The sequence below is a fragment of the Urocampus carinirostris genome, chromosome 10 (genome assembly GCF_059441175.1).
Source record: "Urocampus carinirostris isolate Australia breed hairy pipefish chromosome 10, RoL_Ucar_1.0, whole genome shotgun sequence".
NCBI classification, from domain to species: domain Eukaryota; kingdom Metazoa; phylum Chordata; class Actinopteri; order Syngnathiformes; family Syngnathidae; genus Urocampus; species Urocampus carinirostris.
In genome coordinates, this window is record NC_142358.1 from 42,983,095 (window position 1) to 43,003,114 (window position 20,020).

Genomic DNA, 20,020 nt, shown 5'->3' on the forward strand with positions numbered 1-20,020 from the left:
TTCACTGCACATCTCGAACCGCGAGACCAAAACAACAATGGCGGATCTGCCTGACGAAAAGTTTGGAGTGCGGTAAACCGTTGTTAAAAAATGATCATGACAATTTCGTGTCAATAAAAGTTGCGTCCCCAGCAAAAATAATGCGTCTAGGATGCAAACGAGAACGCTGGGTTATGTCTTGTAAATTGTTCCAAAGTTTGACTCCGCACACAGACACACACATACTTTTCCTGGTGGTTCTCACTTTTGGAATTTGGAATTTACGACAGCCCCTTAAATTTATAATTTCCCTCTTTCCAAAAGAATAATTTTTGGATGTTTTCTGGCACCATGTTTTTGTTGACCTTAAAAAGCAGTTGTGAAGTGAAAAAATGGTACTAAATCATTTAATCATTTGGAATGCAGGAATAAAATATTGGTATGATCCCGATATCCAACCCTGTGTATGGTTCTAATTACACGTTTTTGGAGGATAAAAAGGAACTTTTGTAATGATTGGCCCAGACTACTGCACAATATGTTAAATATGGCAGAACTAGAGAACAATATCATATATACAATGCATTATAGTTCAAAAGGAATTTGGCTTTATTATTTCTTGAAATGTTTTTAGATACTTTAGTTTGTATGTGTCTGATGAATATTTTCCAGCTTAATTTATTGTCTATTACAGGGGTGTCAAACTCATTTGAACTCGGGGGCCACACGATAGAACAAATATTCTGTCGGGGGTTGGATAAAGAGATAAAGAAATAAGAGAAAGAGGGAGGGAAAATGAGAGAGAGAGCGCGTGAGAAACGAAAGATAAAAATTCGTGAGAGAGGGGGAAAAGAAAGGGAGAGGAAGAAAGAAATCCAAAGAGAAATAGAAAGACAGAAGGAGAGAAAATAGAAAAGAAAGCGCGAAGGGTGGGAAGAGAGAAAGAGAAAAAAAGAAAAAAAGGAAGTTAGGGCAAAAGAGGTTAAAAGACACAGAGAGTGAAAGAGACAGAGTGGGAGAAAAGGGGTGGAAAAGAGAGAGAGAGAGAGAGAGAGAGAGAGAGAGAGAGAGAATAGAGAAAGGCAGAGGGCAATCCGATACCTGTGCAAAACAACAAGCAACCCACGCTAACATTCCTTTAAAGCAATATAAATTCCGTACGGTTCACTCATCGAGTCAAAGTCTGTGAATTTCAATCCTTTCATTGATTCATTTTGATTTGGGGGATTTGATTTGGTGTGTTCCCAGAAGGATAAAGGGATATTTTTTTACTGCACCTTGAATATTTTTCTAGAGGATGTAAGAAATAAATACAAGTACAGTGTCTTTGTTCGAGGCACCTAGCTTTGGCAACATCAAGTTGACATATTTCAACCTGCAGCTTGTTTTTCTCTTGCGCTTCTCTGAGTGTTGTCTCGCGGGCCGGACTCAATCCCTTAGCGGGCCTGATTTGGCCCGCGGGCCGCCTGTTTGACACCTGTGGTCTATTATGACCCCCAAAAACTTAATTTCTGATACAGTGTCTATTGCATCACCGTCCATTCTTACTTCTAAATCTGGATTTATTATTATTGACTGGAAAAAGCCATTTTTGCTCAGTTCAACCTCAACCGTTTTGGGAATCTTTGAAAAAGAAACCTATTATCTTTTGGGGTGTTTTGAACTTTATGACCCTCATTACTGGGTGTGTAAGCAAGCAGACATTTTTTTTTTTATGACGTAATCTCAGACGAGGCGGACACTGAACTAAAAACTCAGCGAGGTTAACGATTAATCCAAGACACGTTCAGAAACCGAAACACTGATAACAGGTTCTAAGGTTTTGAGTTTATGACGTAAAAATTGAGGTCACACATGACTCATTGGCATACTGCGGCATTATCTTACAAATACACACACTAGCTAAAATAAATGTAAATGAATATAAACGTAACATCAGTTTTCTCGCATACAATACGGAAAGGTAGTGAGGGAACACGACCGAGTGGTAAAACTACTGTACTTGTTGAGAAAATCAAAATATGAGGAGGATAGTGTGACAAAAATGAGAAAAAAATGTATCATAGTCAAGGTCTCCAGTGCCTGGCACATATAACAAAGAGGTAGAGAGGAGACAAGACCAAATTGTACTGCAAAATTTACAAAAAAACAAAATATATTTTAATTGAAGAAAGTAATGCGACAAATAATGACAAGTCAATTGTTTAACGAATCATGGACAAGCTCTTCATTGCCTCGCGCATATAACGGAGAGGTACAGAGGAGACACAACCAAGTGGTGTTACTGCTTGTTTAGAAAAATCAAAATATGAGGAGGATAGTGTGACAAAAATGAGAAAAAAATGTATCATAATCAAGGTCTCCAGTGCCTGGCACATATAACAAAGAGGTAGAGAGGAGACAAGACCAAATTGTACTGCAATATGTACAAAAAAACAAAATATATTTTAATTGAAGAAAGTAATGCGACAAATAATGACAAGTCAATTGTTTAACGAATCATAGTCAAGCTCTCCAGTGCCTGGCACATATAACAAAGGGGTAGAGAGGAGACACAACCAAGTTGTGCTACTACAAGTATAGAAATTCAAAAAAATCCAAATATATTCTAATGATGAACATAAATGCTTCAAATATTTCTTACAAGCCAAGCTCTCCATTGCCTCTCGCATATTACAAAGAGAGAAGGAGTTGACACAACCAAGTGGTGTTACTGCTTGTTTAAAAAAAATAAAAATATGAGGAAAATAGTGTGACAAAAGTAGAAAAAAATGTATCACACTCAAAAGCTCTCCAGTGCCTGGCCGATATAACAAAGGGGTAGAGAGGAGACATGACTAAGTTGCTACTGTAATAGAACATCAAAATGTATTCAAGTGAACATCAGACACACTTCTAATATTACTTTACAAGGAGACACGACCAAGTTGTGCCACTACTAGGGCTGATGGAAACCCAATTTCAATTCTCTGAGCTGCAGAATTGACAATAAAGCTGACTTTGAGGTAAGGAGAAGACACAACCAAGTGGTGTTACTACTTGTATAGCAACTTAAAAAAAATCAAAATATATTCTAATGATGAACATCTCATCTCATCTCATTAGCCGTACCGCTTATCCTCGTTAGGGTCGCGGGGGGGCTGGAGCCCATCCCAGCCATCTCTGGGCAGTGGGCAGGGGACACCCTGAACTGGTTGCCAGCCAATCGCAGGGCACACAGGGACAGACAACTCATTCGCTCATTCACACCTAGGGACAATTTGGACCGGCCAATTCACCTAAATGCTTCAAATATTTCTTGCAGTGCCTTCCACATATTACAAAGAGGTAGAGAGGAGATACGACCAATTTAGTACTAGGGCTGATAGAAACCCAAATTCAATTCTCTGAGCCGCAGAATTGACAATAAAGCTGACTTTGACTTTACCAGTATATCAAATCAGAATAAATTCGAATGAGGAACATATATGTTTTTAATCTTTCTTACCATCACAAGAGGAAGAGAGTAGACAAGACCAAGTTGTACTGCAACTTGTATTAAAAAAAACAAAATATATTCTCATTGAAGAAAGTAATGTGACAAATAAAGAAGTAAATTGTTTCACGGATAATGGCCAAGCTCTTCATTACCTCACGCATATCACGGAGAGGTAAGGAGGAGACACAACTTAGTGGTGTTACTACTTGTATGGCAAAACAAAAAATCAACATATACTTTAATGATGAACATAAATGCATCAAATATTTTGTACAAGCCAAGTTCTTCAGTGCCTCGCGCATATTACGGAGAGGTAAGGAGCAGACACAACCAAGTGGTGTTACTACTTGCATATAAAATAAAAAAAATAAAAATATATTCTAATGATGAACATAAATGCTTCAAATATTTCTTACAAGCCAAGATCTTCAGTGCCTCCCAATTATTACAAAGAGATAAAGAGGAGAAACGACCAAGTGGTGACAATACTAAATCACTGCAATGCTAGTAAAGCCCACCTCCATTTAGTACTTGACACACTTCTTGTTTTAATGAAATCAATAAAATGCCGTCACAATTGTTATTTTATTTCATTTCTTTTCCTCCCTCCAAAAAAAAAATCCTTCGTGCTGCTACTTATAAATATTTTACAGAATTTCAATGAAGGCCACTGCTAGCAAAGCTCCCCCCAAAAAGAGCTACTTCAAAATGAATGAAAGAGTTTCTTCGATTCTGCTTGATAAAAAGTGGAATTATGAATATTTAATGTAGTCAGGACAAAGAAGAGCGCGATTCTGTCAGGGTTGTGATATCAAGTGGTGAAAAATGCATCCACAATGATAATTACATTTAACAAAATATATAAATTACACATCGAGTCATATTTATTTGTTTGGCCCTTTATCACAAAAAGTCTCAAAGGGCTGTATAGAGTACAACAACAACAACAACAACAACAACAGTTGTCTCCTCCCCCTTCTGCATCCCCCCGCTACTCTACCGTACCAGGTAAATCAATTAGTTTTTTCTTCACATGTATATATTTATTTATGATAATCACACATATATAACACATATGCAGTTATTTTAATGTTTTTTTGGTGAGTTTAGGGGATAGGGAGAGAAGGATGTTATACATTTGACTATAAAGGATTTTATACGATCGACTTATAATGCAATGAAGATTTTCACTGAGTAGGCTTTAGTTCAATGACAAGTCAGGCTGTTCTAAATGCAAAATATTTTGTCTAGTTCTGTTGATAAGAGGACTCTGACGGAGGACGGCAGGCGTTGTTTTGAGAAGCCCCACGTTGGGCTTCCTTGGCACGCCCATGGAAGGAGCCGGCACACCAGCTTGCAGGGAGACGTGGGCCAAGAAGAGAAAGCTAAAGGACTTCAGGATAGAGTTTCCCAGGGACTCCAACGACACAAATTCGTCCGTTTTCGATGGAGTAGACTTAGTTAAATTGTTTAAGAAATTAAATCTGCCCCGTGTGGAAATGCAGGTCTCTTGTTCATGTTTCCATCAAGAAATGAGCGCGCATTGTTAGGTGAATGTAGGTTGTGTTTGGTTAATGGAGTCAGATAACTAATTCGAACAATTTGGTAAACGGTATAGTTTTAATATATATATATAGAGTTATGATAAGTGCAGGTGTGGAGACAAACCATGTGCACGTGGGCACACTCCAGCCACTCCCCCCAGGTTTTCACACTCTTAGGGGGGAAATGATGTGCCAGATCTAGACAAAAACCTTTTGGAAATTGTGACAAATACAAGAAAACCCTTCAAATGTCACCAGAATAAGCACACCTTCCATTTTAATATGAAATCCGGGACTATAATCTTCACGCGTGACCTTTAATTAGGGTTTGATAGCGCTCACATATCAAACTGTGTCAAAGCTGGGGTCGAGGGGCAAAGGTGGTGGCGGGGGAGGGGCACCTTCAAGGGAAAGGAAATGAAGTGATAGTAGATAAGACGAGGGTCCGACACAAAGCTGATCTTTTCCGCACCTTCACCTGTTTCAGATGCTAATGAGCTTCCTGGGGGGGATGCTGGGAGGGGTCTTCCCGCTCATAATAGCTTGCAAAAGTAACACACCCCCGCACCACCTTTCAAGTCACCGTGCGGGTGCTGGCTTTTGGAACGCCGGCCGATTCAAAGGATCTGCTCGCTGTGGTTCTGATCTGTTATCGCTTCTAAAAGAACCAGGGCACATTTTTTGGACCTTCAGCTCCAGCTGGACAACTGGCCCTGAAAACAATAATTTCTCACTGCATAAGTCGCCCCTTTTAAAAAAGCCAGAACATTTAATACACACCTCCGCATCATTTATACATTTCAATGAATAAAGCAACGACATCCTACTATTCCCCTATTGGATATGTGTCATCTGCAGCCAACTGTCTGGCCCCCCACCAGTTCCGGACTCATCGCCCTCTATCCCGTCTATCCATTCAGAAAAATTCCAATCAGAACCAGCTTGGAACCCCACAGTCCAGAATCCTATCAAGCCCTTCAACTTTCCCGGACTCATCGCTTCTTAATTTCGTCCATCCCAGCTAGAGGTGAGATCTAAGACCCAAACCTGGCCCTGAATAAATTCCTGAAATGTCAATCATTTGTTCGGTTTTGGCCTGGGCTGGGCCCAGCTTCTCTCTCACTGACTTTTTTTTTAAAATTCTGCACGTTTTTTTGTTTCCTTTTCTGTGGCGCTGTCGGACACAGAAGCAGAGGGTGGACTTGTCTTAAATCACCGTTTCTTCCTCCTCCAGAGTCCTCAGAAATAAAATGTGAAAATTGCTTGGGGCTCCGTCCCTCAAATCAAAAAGTTAATTTGTCGGGTTCTGCCTGGGCCCGGCTTTAATAACTAGAGCCCAGTTCGGGCTAAGTTTTTAGGCCTGGTTTTATCTCTAATCCCGAACCATCTTGTAACTCTCCCATTTCCATCCCTGGCATCAGCCTCTTTGAGCTTGAAGCAACCCCGCTGGCACAGCCAACCATACCTAGTCCAGCCCTGCAGAACGGAACCTGGACGACAGATTAAGCCCCCCACCTTTTTTGTTTCTTGTCCCAGGGGCTTGCCTTCAACGGGGGCTGCCGGAGGGCCAGGACAGGATCTCAAAGCAACTAAATCAGCTTGCATATCTGAGTTCACTGCCACGGAGGGAGCCTGGCTGACCAAAATGCCCTACCACCTTCCCCGATTTCCCCAAATCCTATCCATCCCTGTCCTCCCACACAAATGGCACCAACCCCCATCCCACTCTGCACTACCCTCTCTAATTGGCAGCTCTAATTTCATTTAGCGACACCAACAACAAAGCCCGCCCCCTCCACCAACAACTGCTGCTGAGCAAGGCATTTTTGGATGCAGCGGCTGCATTTCAACACATGGTCAGCACCATTAAGGACACAAAAGATGAATGACTTCCACGCCAGGACGTAAAAGACTTCTAATTACTCTCAGAGCAGTCATCAAACACGACTGAAGCCAACATCCAACAATTATGCGCGCTCGTTTTTTGAGAGAGAAATGACCAGGAAGGACCACACGGGGGAGGATTTCTATTCTTCCTAACAGCAGATTTACCTCAGAACAGGAGACGGCCCCCATCCAGGTTGCCCGGGATCATTTATACATTTCAATAATTAAAACAAAGACATCCTACTATTCCCCTATTGGCTATGTGCTATCTGCAGCTAACTTTAGCTTTCTCTTTTTGGTTATCTTCTCCCCGCATGATGGCGTGTCTGCTCCTCCCATGGGCGTGCCATTTGTGCCCGACAATCTCTGGTCGTCCTGCGTCAGCACACCCAGGCATCCTGTTATCAGAAATGTCCTAGACAAAACATCTTCCACACAGCCTGCCCTGACCTTTTATTGTACATTGAACTAAAGCACAGTCAGTGAATATCTTTATTGCATTAAACTGAATACAGGTAACTTGTAGTCAATCGTCTAAAATCCTTTATAGTCATTCTCCACCACTTGTTCGAATTAGCAGCTCTAATTTCATTTAGCGACACCACCAACAAAGCCTGCCCCTTCATTCTCTGCCCCCTCCACGAACAACTGCTGCTGAGCAAGGCATTTTTGGATGCAGCGGCTGCATTTCTACACATGGTCAGCACCATTAAGGACACAAAAGATGAATGACTTCCACGCCGGGACGTAAAAGACTTCTAATTACTCTCAGAGCCGTCATCAAACACGACCGAAGCCGATTGTTTTCCTCTCGGACTCCACTGTCACGCAAGGCTGCAAACACCAGCGGACGCTTGCATGTGTTTTCCATCAATTCTTTTGAATGCCTGACTGCAGGACAGGAAAACAGAAAAAAACGCGGCGGTGAACTCGTTCAGGAGCTATTAATACCACCGGTAAAATGATAATCATTCAGGCTGCAAAGGAGATCAACTTTGTAAACTCGAAGCAAGAAGCCCAAAAAAGAAAACACAAATCTGAAAATGACAGTTTGCTTTGTTAGCATGTTAGATTTTTGATATTTCTATTGATTAAATTTAAATAAAGAAAAAAATCAGAAAAGATTATGTCCTGAAAAAAATCCACACATGAATTTCTCTACAAAAGTATATGTTACCAGATTTTCCGCAACTAAAAACTCAAAATGTCAGAAATTTAAAGGTGAGCCATTTTAGTGTTACCTGTGGTGTTCCACAGGGTTCAGTACTCAGCCCCCTTCTTTTCAGCATTGACATGCTTCCATGAGGTGATATTATTCGCAAGTATAATATCAGTTTCCATTACTACGCAGATGACACTCAACTATATCTTCCGATGGGAGGAATCTGCCACACTAAACTGTGGAAATTTGGAAATAAAAGAATGGATCTCACTCAACTTATGGCGCCTTAACTCTGAAAAGACCAAAATGTTAACTATTGGTCCATCTAAATGTCGTGATTAGTTCTTAAAAAATGCTCTGAACATTGACAAATGTAATATCACCCAGAATAACTCAGTTAAAAATGTAGGTGTTATATTTGAGCCCGATCTGTCCTTTCAAACACGTTAAGAATATGACTAGAACAGCTTTTTTCCATCTTGGCAACATAAAAACTAAACTAAAATTCGTCCCATGCTAACCCAGTCGGATGCGGGGATTATAATTCACGCGTTTGTGACCTCCCGTCTCGATGACTGTAATGCACTACTCTCCGGTCTCCCCAAGTCCAAAATAACAAAATGCTGCAGCGAGGCTTTTCACATGACCCCGATTTTAGCTAACTTGCATTGGCTCCCTGTTAGCTTAAGATGTGACTTGAAGGTTCTGTTGGTATTATAAAAAATCATGCATGGACTTGCTCCCTCATATCTTACAGATTTCATTTCCACCTACATTCCCGTCTGGAGCTCTGAAAATGCTGGTCTATTCGTGATCCCAAGAGCCAAGAAGAAATCCGGAGGATCTAGATTGTTCTCCATTTGGGTCCCAGTACCCTAACCTCTGAGATCCAATCTGCAATCCAGTGGAACTACTTGTATCTTGACTTAAAAACACTTCTATTCTATAGCATATGAATGACCTTAATTTTATGTTGACAATATCTGTGTGTTATTTGCCCTCATGTAGGTTTTAGATCAGGGGATGGTGTCATAATAGTCTGTAGTTTGCAATAGTCTTTGATCTGTGCAGCCCTTTGGGACTCTTTGGGATTAAGGATGTCACAAATATACAGGACTTGACTTCGCAAGGTTTCTTCATTTTCCTCATGTTGAGGTTTTTGAGTTTTTCCTTGCCCTCATGTCGGTTTTAGATCAGGGGATTGTGTCATAATAGTCTGTAGTTTGCAATAGTCTGTGGTCTGTGCAGCCCTTTGAGACTCCTTGTGGTTAAGGGTGTCACAAATAAACATGACCTGACTTCTCATGGTTTCTTCATTTTCCTCATGTTGAGGTTTTTGAGTTTTTCCTTGCCCTCATGTCGGTTTTAGATCAGGGGATGGTGTCATAATAGTCTGTAGTTTGCAATAGTCTTTGATCTGTGCAGCCCTTTGGGACTCTTTGGGATTAAGGATGTCACAAATAAACAGGACATGACTTCTCAAGGTTTCTTCATTTTCCTCATGTTGAGGTTTTTGAGTTTTTCCTTGCCCTCATGTCGGTTTTAGATCAGGGGATGGTGTCATAATTGTATGTGGTTTGCAATAGTCTGTGGTCTGTGCAGCCCTTTGAGACTCTTTGTGGTTAAGGGCCAAACAAATAAACATGACTTGACTTCTCAAGGTTTCTTCATTTTCCTCATGTTGAGGTTTTTGAGTTTTTCCTTGCTCTCATGTAGGTTTTAGATCAGGGGATGGTGTAGTCTGTAGTTTGCAATAGTCTTTGATCTGTGTAGCCCTTTGAGATTCTTTGTGATTATGGGCCAAACAAATAAACATGACTTGAAATGAAGTCACTCAACTCACATAGTTTGTCAAAAATGTGCTATGTGTAGCTTGTGCATAAATGCCACAATTCCCTTGCTAGCATTAAATACAAGAAACCTCAAAATGTATATACAATGAAATGACTACATAGTTATCCAGTGTTTGTAAGAGTTGTAAAGTAAAAAGAAAACGGCGCTTCCTTAACACAAACAATAAACTCAAGTTATGCTAATCCCTATTTAGCATGCAAAGCATTCGATGACTTTACACGGCACGGGACGAACCGCAAATAGAAACGCCGCGGAATGAAAATGTATTTCTTGTTCATTGAGCTGAAGAAAACCTACAGGGAGAAAAGGGTTGGGCGAGAGAAACGGAATAAGAGAAACAGAAGAGGAAGAAATTAGCGCTAGGGAAAAGCTAAATGCTAAGCAGAAGATAATGGTCTTGAATTAGAAAGGGCAGAATATAAACACAATATAAATATGATTGGAATCGATTTCAAACAATACATTCAAATATTTATACTTTAGCAAGCTGTCACAACCTCAAGTTTGGTAGCGCACCATTTTCTTTCAGATTTCCTGCAGTCTTGTTTAAGCCATCTAGTTTCATCAGTAAACCAAGGCGTGCGTCTTTTAGGCCGTGATTTAAGCCGTAGGGGCGCCACGGAATCCAGGACACTAGCCAGGGTAGCATTAAACTCATTCGTAAGTGAGTCAATATAGCCTTTATATAAAGGAAAGGACGCAACTACTCCTGAAAGATAATCTGAGAGAAACTATGCCAGTGCTTATATTGCGTCCGCTAAACATGACTTGACTTATTATCATTTGGTACTTTGTTGCTGCCGTGATACTGCCATGTTACTGTTCAGGAAAAAAACATGGATGTATGATATTAAATCTTCTTGAACTATTTCTGTGTTGGTTGGCTCAGCGGGGTCGTAGGGGCACCACTTCATGAGGTGTGTCTTGGGCAAGCACAGCCTGGAGACGCCCCTCCCTCTCCAGACCAATAGATGTCTCCACCCAGTCTCGAACCGGGGACCTTTCACACGCCGGGCAAATGTGCTAACCACTGCAGAAACTGTATTTCAATTTTCAAAATAACGTATGAATGAAATCGTTTCAATGTATCGCCGAGCGCAGGGGTGTCAAACTGGTTTTAGCCGGGGGCCACAAATGCTAGAAAGAAATCTCACAGGGGCCGGACTAGTAAGTTTAAGAGAAAGAGAGAGGGAGAAAAAGAGAGAGAAAGAGAGGGAGGGAAAGAGAGAGCCATAAACAGATAGGGAGAACAAGGGAGACAGTGAGAGAAAAAGAGAGAGCAGAATAGAGATATGGATGGAGAAGAAGGGGGAAATGAATATAGAGGGGAAAAAAGTGAAAAAAGAGAAAGATAAAAAGAATAAGAGAAGTGAAACGACAGAAAGAAAAAGTCAGCTGGAGAAAAAGAGACAGAGTGAGGTGAGAGAGAGAGGCAGAGGTCAAAAAAGGGAAAGAAAAAGGGTGAGAAAGAAAGAGAATTAAAGTGTAAATTAGAGAGAGAAAATAGAAAGAGAGCAAGACATAGAAAAAGTTAGAGAGTGAGAGAGAAAAGAGAAAAAGAGAGAGAAAGGGAGAGTGAACAGGAGGAGTAAATAAAAAAGAAGTGAGTCAGAGAGAAATGGAGAAATACTACTACAATTGTCTTGCAAGTGTTAACCGGTTTTGTTGACATCCGGTGGAAATATTTAAAACTAGCTCATTTTCCTCTTGCGCTTCTCTCACTGTTGTCTTGCGGGCCAGATTCAGACCATCGGTGGGCCTGCTCTGGCCCGCGGGCCGCAAATTGGGCTAGCGAAGTAAGGGCCCATCTTGGGTGGCTAACTGTAGCGTGGCTAGCGCTAGCGCCAGGCAGGCTGGATCCCTTTTATTAAAGAGGACTTTGAAGAGCTCCGCCAATGACTCGCCACTTCTGGCTTCCCCGATTGAAGAGAGCTCCTCTCTAATTTGGGGTTTTTGCGGGGGCGCCATTAAATATTTACACGTGGGAGTTGCTCGAAAAGTATGCCCGGCTTTTATTCACGATGAGCTCTTCTTTCCCAAAAAAGTGCTAGGAGTTTTAACGACCGACTAAAAAATGTTTTTTGCAAATGCTATTATCTCAAAACAAAACAACATTCCATTTACTTATAGAATTACACTAAAAATGCTTTCTCAGCAAATAAAACATTAAATAAATGTATATGAAATAAATTATTGTTATTGTTTATTTTTAGCACTAAGACATTAAAACATATAGAGACAAGTTTGGTTTACTTTACGTTTAATTATTGCCTGCACACCTACCTACTTGACTACCGATTCCATCTTTTTATTAGAGAAGCGGCTCTTTCGGCTCGGCTCACTAAAAAGAGCAGGCTCTTTCGGCACCCTAATGGCTCTCCAGATGTTGTTGCTTTCATCCACATATTACTCGATCATGATGTAACACTATGTATAAAATAATGAGAAAAGGGAGGAAGAAAATCAAGCAAAAAAGGCAAAAGATGGAAAAAAGAAAAGCAAAATAAGAGAAAAATGAAAACGAAAAAGTGAAGAAGAATGCAAAAAAAATGGAAAAAAATGAAAAAGCAAAAAATAAGCTGGGAAAAGAAAAAATTGAAGTAACAAACCTAAAGAACAAAAACGGCCTGGGGAAAAGTAAAAGGTTAGGGGGGGAAAAAGCTAAACAAAAACTGTAAAAGTAAAGAAAAGGGCAGAAAGAAGCGGAAAAAACGAAAAGCAAAAAATAAAAGGTGGGTGAAGAGAAAAAATGAAGTAACAAAGAAAAGAAAAAAGAAACCTAAAGAACAAAAGAAAAAAGGCCAGGGAAAAAGTAAAAGGCTAGGGGGCAAAAATCTTAAAAACTGTAAAAGTGAAGAAAAAAGGGAAAAAAAAAATCAGAAAAAAGTGAAAACGCAAAAAATAAAAGCTGGAAAAAGAGAAAAAAAATGAAGTAACAAAGAAAAGAAAAAAATAAAACCTAAAGAACAAAAGCAGAAAAAAGGCCTAGGAAAAAGTAAAAAGCTAGGGGGCAGAAAATCTTAACAAAAACTGTAAAAGTGAAGAAAAAGCAAAAAAAAAAAAACAAAAACAAAAAAAAAAACAAAAAAAAAATCGGGAAAAAAATGAAAAAGCAAAAAATAAAAGCAGGACATTCCCACTTCCAGCAGTATCCTTGTGTTAAAAAATAAAATAAAGATATAAAATACAAAAATGCCTATTATAGCGTTTTGCTATTGAGTATTTAAATAGTGCTACATAAAATACACACTGTCATAAAAATAGGGTAACAAGCAAATGTGGGGCTGGGGTTTCATGTGGACTTTCACTCCCCTGGGTGGAGTTAAAGAGCCTCAAGACATGAGGAAGAAATTATTGTGTAACAAAAGATACTTTTTAATGTTTAATGTAGGGTATTAGTGGTTAAAACATGTTAGCTAATTAGCATAGGTATCAATCCCCCACCATACAGCAATTTCACTTCAGCTGAAAATGCATTGATGCCGTATCCTGGGGCTTCCCACTGTACACAATAGCGCTAGCTAATCCAGAAAAGCAAAGGGATTCCAGAGAGCGGTGGAGATATCGCTTCCACAATGGCATTGTGGCCCCTGATTGAATTGGTTGGGGGCCCCCTGCCGAGTGACCCCGGTTACTTGGGCACCATTATATCCCGCTGGGGGGGGGTTGAAGGATGGAGTTAGTCCGATAAGCTGAAACTTCTCGCATCGATCCGAGCCCGGGGCCGGAATTCTGCTTCGCAAATAGTCTAAGTTTCTTGTTTTTGGTAAATTAGGGAAGAAAAAAAAATGGAGGCTTGAGGGGAATCATGAAGAAAACACACACTATTTTAAGGGAGGTTTCCAACTGAGACTTGAAACACCGACCCGGACCCGGTGTGCTAAAACCCTTCGGGTGATTTTTTACAATTTCAACATTTTCTCGAGAGATGTTCTTTTTTTCTTGACTTAAAATCATAAATAGTCTCAAACAGCTGTAAAAACCATCTATCTATCTATCTACCTTGGTCAAATCCCTCAAGAGGCAGCAAGACAAACACATACAAAAAAAAAGAAAAGAAAAAGGGAAAAAGTAGCAAAAAAAACACAGACAAAAATGTTTTGGGACCATGGCCAACCCAAATGCCCAATTACCCATACAAGAGAGCGGCCATGTCATTCGGGTCAGGGTGACACAACACACTCTTTTGTTCAACAGCTTTTACCGGTTTACCCCTGCCGCATCATACCAGTACCCTGCCCATCCCTTAGAACGCATCCCAACATCCCACTATCCTTTAACAACACCTCTCCACTCATTCCTATTACTGAAAGGTCTCGCAAACCCTAGTTATAGGGTTACTAAATGTGAGAGGATGTGGAAGTAAAGCGACTGAGTGGAAGAAAGAGGGGATCGGAAGGATGATCTGTAAAGACTACTGACTATTAATACACTGTCGCCTGATCTAAAACCTACATGAAGGCAAGGAAAAATTCAAAAACCTCAGCACGAGGAGAATGAACAGACAACGTGAAATATAGGTTATAACAGAAGTTACCTGTATGACAGTTTCCTGAGGTCAACATAATTCATAAACTATGGAATAGAAGTGTGTTTGAAGCCAGGATTTGAACACTTGGCTAGGGTTACTTTAACTGGATTACTACTACTTTTGGATTACTCCAATACCAAATATGCTCATAAAAGACAAAAGAAAGTAAATAGGAATAAAATGATGACTCACAACATGTGGTAAGCTTTCTCTCCTGGCTTTGATCTCTTTGATCTCCAGCAAAACAAACATCAAATGCCACAGAAACAAAATGAAAATCAATCCAAACAGCTTTTTTGCCATTCCATGTATTCCGTTACTCCCCAATTTAGTACCGTATTTTCCGCACTATAAGGCGCACCTAAAAGTCTTTTTTTTTTTTTTCAAAAGCTGACCATGCGCCTTATAATACAGTGCGCCTTATTTATGGAACAAAATTAATTCGCAAAGTCTTGCAACTAACTTGCAGCCGCCGACTCGATTTTCCCCCGAACGCCATGTAGTCCGCGGTGTATGCTGGGATTTATTTAATAATAATAATAATAATAATTTCCTTTGTATTGTCATTCTTTGTAACAATGTACACAGAACGAAATGTCGATACACCTGACCCGTTGTAGCGAGCCAATGCAGCCGCAGCCAACAGAGGGCGCCGCCATATTACCAATTAGGTATGAGTCGGCCGAGGCGCGAACCAGCGACCTCCCAGTCTCAAAGCGGGCACACTACCATCTTTACCGGCGTTTCATTGGCTAACCGATGTGTCAATCATCATTTGAATCGATCACTATTGGCTAAAGTTATTCGGAGGTCAAGGGGCGGATCCTTTTTATCATTTACAGGCTGGCATTGGCTTGAACGGCAAAACAAAGCCTGCAATTGGCCGAAGAAGATGAATGCGTATAGCACATGGCTGACGGCATAATGAAAGCATTTTTTTCTATTCTGTATTTGTAAATATTGTATTCTCCTGGATTTACTAAACTCACGGATATAAGAGGAACATGGCTGCACATTATTATGAACACAACGACTTCGGTGAGCTACTCTGGCTATATATATTATCCCTGTATCTTGTTTCAGACTGAACTCGATGTTTCTGTGATAAGCGGTGCAGATAATGGATGGAATGGAGTGTCTATTTTTAAATTCAACTCAATTCCAAGTGTGTATTGTTATATGCACAGTAACGTTGCGAGCGAAAAAGAAAATAGAAACTAAGGCAGACCTGGGCACTCCGGTCCTGGAGGGCCGCAGGTCCTGCCAGATTTTGAAGTTTGCTCTTCTTTAACTCAGGTGATACAAATTATAACCTCGTTAGCAAGCTAGCAAGTGCTCGTTAACGATACTGGTGATTGGAATCACCTATATTGGTTTAGAGAAACCTCAAAAATCATGCAGAACATGCGGCCCTCCAGGACCGGAGTGCCCAGGTCTGAACTAAGGAATGGTTGGCATTTCTTGAATCCCAAGACTTTAACCTTCCGAATGATGGAACGATGCATTTGAGTAACATCGTACGGACACCGCATCCGCACGTGTCTACGACACGCATTTGCTTCTTTGAAAGCTTTGGGAATGTTAAGGGAGTAAGAAGTACATAGTATAGTATAGGACCAAAAACAATTTTTTGGGGGTGCGCCCTATAACCCGGTGCGCCTTATAGTGCGGAAAATACGGTAATTTGATTCATATTGAGTTTCTTTTGTCCTTTATTAGCATATTTAGTACTGGAGTAATCCAAAAATAATTGAAAGTAATCAAGTTAAAGTAACCCTACCTAACCCTGAAAATAATACTGCTGTTGAAAAACTGTGGTTTGCGGTCCACATATGACCCGTCAGTTTTTTTAATCGGGCCTGCTGAACAAAATGTAAAAAAAACTATAGTTTCGAGTAAAAAAACATATTGGTTTGGTTCCACTTTTGTCCCGTGTGTCCCTTAATGCCCCCCTCCATAAAATCTATTTTATAAAATATTGTGTACGTTCAAACTACCGTATTTTCCGCACTATAAGGCGCACCGGGTTATAGGGCGCACCCCGAAAAAATAGTTTTTGGTCCTATATTTGACATACATAAGGCGCACCGGATTATAAGGCGCTACAATGGGAACGTGGACAAAACAGTCAGATGGTTCAGTCCAACTTCTTACCCCCTTAACATTCCCAAAGCTTGCAAAGACGCAAATACGTGTCGTAGACACGTGCGGATGCGGTGTCCGTACCATGTCACTCAAATGCATCGTTCCATCGTTCGGAAGGTTCAAGTCTTGGGATTCAAGAAATGCCAACCATTCGTTAGTTTCTATTTACGCTCGCAACTTTACTGTGCATATGACAATAACCACTTGGAATTGAGTTTAATTTAAAAATAGACACTCCATTCCATCCATTATCTGCACCGCTTATCACAGAAATATCGAGTTCAGTCTGAAACAAGATACAGGGAAAATATATAGCCAAAGTAGCTCACCGAAGTCGTTGTGTTCAATAATAATGTGCAGCCATGGTCCTCTTATATCCGTGAGTGTAGTAAATCCAGGAGAATAAAATATTTACAAATACAGAATAGTAAAAAAATGCTTTCTGTATGCCGTCAACCACGTGCTATACCCATTTATCTTTTTCGGCCAATGGCAGGCTTTGTTTTGCCGCTTCAGCCAATGCCAGCCTGTAAATGATAAAAAGGATCCGCCCCTTGACCTCCGAATAACTTTAGCCAATAGTGATCGATTCAAATGATGATTGACACATCTTTTTCGGCCAATTGCAGGCTTTGTTTTGCCGTTTAAGCCAATGGCAGCCTGTAAATGATAAAAAGGATCCGCCCCTTGACCTTCGAATAACTTTAGCCAATAGTGATGGATTCAAATGATGATCGACACATTGGTTAGCCAATGAAACGCCGGTAAATAAATCCCAGCATACAGCGCGTACTACTTGGCGTTCGGGGTAATATCTAGTCGGCGGCTGCAAGTTAGTTGCAAGACTTTGCGACTTAAAATTGATCCATATATAAGGCGCACTGGATTATAAGGCGCATGGTCAGCTTTTGAAAAAAATTAAGACTTTTAGGAAAATACGGTACATAAATGTCTATTATAATATCATTTTAAAGGTGCATTTTTCTGTGTTTGCATTTGTTTATCATTCAGTTATTTCGTTTATAAAGATATTAATTTTGACGAAAACGGTTTCATCGTCTTTCCCGACCCGAAGAAGAACCTTAAAGAAAAGTCATCGGACCCGAACCGGTTACGGCAGCCGGCTGCGCCATCCATTCTTCTCTGGCCCCGTCACCCCCCCCCCCCCTCCCCCCTCACCTTCCTTTTTCATGCTGATGAATTCAGCGGAGACTAATTAGCAAAAGATATCGGGCCCCTGCTGTCGCCGGGGGCCACGCTCAGATTTTAATTGCGTGTCGGCTCTTGAAGGGATGACCCCGCTTCTGACGCAGTCGGCGTGCCGTCCGTACGTAGGGTTTTTTTTTATTTTTACCTTCTTGAATCGTAAAAGAAGCGAAACCAGGCTGGATTCTTGGACGGACCCCTGTCCCAATCCCCCAAAAACTTTGTAGCAATAGAGTGAAGGATTTTATATTTTGTTTATTTGACTATAAAGGATTTTATACAATTTTATACAAATTACAGTTATTGAATGCAATGAAGACTTTTCACAGAGGAGGCTTAGGTTCGATGACAGGTCGCGCCGTTCTGTGTATCATTTGCCCTCATGTTGGTTTTAGATCAGGGGATGGTGTCATAATAGTCTGTGGTTTGCAATAGTCTGTGGTCTGTGCTGCCCTTTGAGACTCTTTGTGATTAAGGGCCAAACAAATAAACAGGACTTGACCTGACTTGCTTATATCCCTCAAGAGGGGTGACCGACAGCAAGACAAACACATCCAAAAAACAGAAAAAAAAATAAAGAAAGTAAAAAAGGGAAAAAAGTAGCAAAAAAAACACAAACCAAAATATTTGGACCATGGCCAAACCAAATCCTTTCGGATGAAACGGGACACAAGAAAGCGGCCATGTCACTCGGGTCAGGGTGACACAACACTCTCTTCTTTTGCTGGTTTACCCCTGCCGCATCATACAGGTGCCTGGCCCATACCTTAGAACGCGTATCCTTTTCCAACACCTCTCCACTCATTCCTATCACCAACAAGAGCTCTAGCTTCCACTATATTTAGACCTCTTTCCTCCATCCATCCACGTCAATGGCGGCCTTCCTCTTGGTCTCCTTCAATTTACTCCTGCTCTCTAAATCCTCTTTAACATTGGCTCCACATCCCTCCTCTCCACGTGTCGAAAACAACCGAGTACTCTCTTATCCACACGCTTGATCAGTTCCACTACTACTCCGGTTGTGTCTCTCACAATTTCATTTCTCAATCTATCCAATCTTATCATTCCAAACAAACTCCTCAAACACTTCATCTCAAACACATTTAAACATTCCATTTTCTTCTGGTGCATTTTATAGTCCAGGAACTATGGTAGATCATCTAAAAATGGCTACAAAGGGACACTGAGGACAAGACTGGCACCAAGAGAACAACAAATTGTTGGACTAGCATTGTTTTAAAAGTTTTTTTTTACATTTTATTCTAATCTTACAACCCAGAGTTGGTTTGTTTATTTTTTAAAACAGTGGGTGTGCTTTATAAAAAGTCCACCATCAAAAAATGAATCAGGGGTCCACAAAAGGACACCAGGGACTGCAGCAGAGCCAAAACATAAACAATTTTTTTCTTTTTAGTACGAAAAAAGGGTTTTTATGCGTTTGATTTATAGTTTACTGATGTTTGTATATACATTTCGAATAGACTTTGGCTTATTTTATTATTTTATGTGGCCCCCTTAAACTTTATGACCTTTTTCCACATTTTAGAATTCCAACATCAAGATATAAAACTGTCATTTCTTGCATCGACAAGAAGTGGGATATTTTAAACTTTTTTAACAAATAAAAAACGAAAAAGTGGGTGTGCAAAATGATTCATCACCTTCACTTTCAGTGCAAACCCTGTCCAGAAGTTCAGTGAGGATCTCTGAATGATTCAATGTTGATCTAAATGACTAACGATGATAAATGGAATCCACCTGTGGGTCTTCAAGTCTCTGTATAAATGCACCTGCACTGGGATAGTCTCAGAGGTCTGTTTAAAGCGCAGGGAGCATCATGAAGAACGAGGAACACACCAGGCAGGTCGGGGATACTGTCGCGGAGAAGTTTAATGCTGGATTTGGATGTTTGAAGTCCGAAATGTGGAAAAGGTCACAAAGTTAAAGGGGGGCAAATAGTTTTGCAAGCCACTGTAGAGGTATATTTAAAGTGCGGGGGGTGAGGTGGGGGTTGACTGTGAGGCAAAGGTAAAGTAGGGACAAGACTGGATCAAAAACAACAACAAATCGTACTTTCAAGAAAAACATTTCGATTTACAGTCCAGTTCAGTCTCTGTATCTTTGATTTTTTTAACTAATGCAGTTTTCTATATAGAGGTACCGTTAATAGTCCTGGAAACTTGGTAGCTTATCTAATAACGGAGCCACAGAGAGACACTGGGAACGGGAACAAA

General features: G+C 40.5%; 1 protein-coding gene across 1 annotated transcript in view; it reads right to left on the reverse strand.

Annotated features, from left to right (window-relative positions):
- LOC148358976 (roundabout homolog 1-like) overlaps positions 1-20,020 on the reverse strand; it is a 362,675-nt gene that overhangs the window by 192,233 nt on the left and 150,422 nt on the right.